Below are 2,587 nucleotides of genomic sequence, written 5' to 3'. Positions count from 1 at the left end.
CAGGGGGTACTGGTGCAGAGTCAATGTGCGGGGCACCCGACTAGTTGAGGTAGTTGAAGTAATATGTACATGTGGGTAGAATAAAGTGACTATGCTTAAATAATTAACAGAGTAGCAGCAGCGTAAAAAGATGGGGTGGGGGTGGGGGGCAGTGCAAATAGTCTGGGTAGCCATGATTAGCTGTTCAGGAGTCTTATGGCTTGGGGGTAGAAGCTGTTGAGAAGTCTTTTGGACCTAGACTTGGCACTCCGTACCGCTTGCCGTGCGGTAGCAGAGAGAACAGTCTATGACTAGGGTGGCTGGAGTCTTTGACAATTTTGAGGGCCTTCATCTGACACCGCCTGGTATAGAGGTCCTGGATGACAGGAAGCTTTGGTCTAGTGATGTCCCAAGATGGGACAAGATCAGAGCCTGAACAACTAGTACAGTTGATCCTTGAGTCAAAACTCAGAACATCTTTTTATAACAGACATACCTCTCCCGTCTTCACAACAACTTTGTCAATATGACTTGACCACAATAACTGACCATCCAATGTTACTCCTAGGAGTTCAGCTTCTTCAACTTGTTCAATGGTCACACCCTTTATGTACAACTCCAGTTGAGGTTTAGGTCTAAGAGAATGTTTTGAACCAAATACAATGATTTTGGTTTTAGTTGTATTTTAAGACCAGTTTATTGTTAATTACCCATTCTGACACTGACTGTAACTCCTTGCTAAGAGTCTCAGTGAGCTCACTGGCTGTAGGTGCTGATGTGTAGAGTGCAATCATCAGCATACATAGTCATTTGAGCTTCTGTAAGACAAGTGGCATATAATTTGTAAAAATAGAGAAGAGTAACAGCCCAAGGCAACTGCCCTGAGGGATACCGAACAGTACATATTTGATGTTAGAGAAGCTTCGATTGAAGAATTATCTCTGAATTCTATTGGATAAGTAACTCTCCAACCATGTGATGGCAGGGGATTTAAAGCCATAACAAATTTGTTTTTTCAATAACAAATTATGATCAATAACATGAAAGGCTGCACTGAAATCTAACAACATAGCTTAAACTATCATCTTATTATCTATTTATTTTAGCCAATCATCAGTCATCTGAGTCAGTGCAGTACAAGTTGAGTGCCCTTCCCTATATGCATGCTGAAAGTCAGTAGTTAACTTGTTCTTTAAAAAATAGCATTGTATTTGTTCAAACACAATTATCTCCATCAGTTTACTAAGAACACGCAGCAAATTGCTTGGATGGCTGTTAGAGCCAGCAAAGGGTGCTTTACAATTTTTTGGTAGTGGAATTACTTTAGCTTCCTTCCATGCGTGTGGACTCACACATTCCTTTAGGCTTTGGTTAAAGACATGGCAAATAGGGGTGGCAATACAGTCTGCTACCATTCTCAATAGTTTCCCATCTTGGTTGTCTATACCGGGTGGCTTATCATTATTGACGTAAAAACAACCGTTTTTTCCACCTCTTCCACACAAACTTGACCAAATTCAAAACGGCAATAATTCTCTTTCATTATTAGATCTTTAATGCACAAATATGATGGTTCACTGTTCAATGCTGTCATTTCACTTCTCAGTTTTTCCACTTTACTGGTGAAATAGTCATTGAAATGATTGGCTATATCAAAAGGTTTTGTTATAGATGACCCATCAACTTCAATGAACGATGGTGTCACGCCCTGACTCAGGGACTCTTATATGTTGAGTCAGGGTGTGTGTATTCTTTGTTTGTATATATTCTATGTTGTATATCTAGCATGTGTGGATCTATGTTGGCCGGGTAGGTGGTTCCCAATCCGAGGCAGCTGTCGCTCGTTGTCTCTGATTGGGGACCATACTTAAGCAGCCTATTGGCACAGTCTAGTTGTGGGATCTTGTTCCGTGTAAGGTTAGTTGTGTGTCTACCTTAGGACTTCACGTTTCGTTTCCTTTGTTGTTTTGTCGTGTGTTTAACAGTTAAAATAAACATGTACGCATATCACGCTGCGCCTTGGTCTGACCCGTCATTAAACGAACGTGACAGAAGATCCCACCAAACAAGGACCAAGCAGCATGCCGAGAAGGAGCAAACGCCTAGGACTCAACAGGAGGTTACGTTAGTAGATGTCCTCCTCGGTTGGGGGAGAATTACGGAGGAGGAGGCCGTCCGTTACCGGAAGGCGATGAAGGAGGATGCCCAGGTAGGAGAGGAGAAACGACGGCAACAGTGCCGACGACGGAGACCCGAGAGGCAACCCCAATAATTTTTTTTGGGGGGGCACACGGTGTGGATGACGAGGCAGTAGGAGGCCGTTAAAGGGCGGATCTGCAGGTTAGGAGAGGTGGCCACCATGTTACGGGGGCTATTGGTTCAGAGGGAGCAGGAGTTATTCGATCAGAGGGAGGCGCTACAGGAGGCTAAAAGGGAGAAGGAAAGAGTAGAGGCACGAGCGAGAGGAGCTGGTTAGGCAGCAGAAGGAGCGGGGTTAATAAAGGAACCCAGTCCTGCTCCTCGCACCAAGCAAGTGGTGCGTGTCACCAGTCCGGTCCGGCGTTCCTGCTCCCGCACCAAGCCAGTGGTGCGCGTCGCCAGTCCGGCC

Source organism: Coregonus clupeaformis, unplaced genomic scaffold (assembly GCF_020615455.1).
Source record: "Coregonus clupeaformis isolate EN_2021a unplaced genomic scaffold, ASM2061545v1 scaf3651, whole genome shotgun sequence".
Taxonomy (NCBI): Eukaryota; Metazoa; Chordata; class Actinopteri; order Salmoniformes; family Salmonidae; genus Coregonus; species Coregonus clupeaformis.
The sequence above is the reverse complement of the archived record's forward strand: the minus strand, read 5'-3'. Positions refer to the sequence as shown.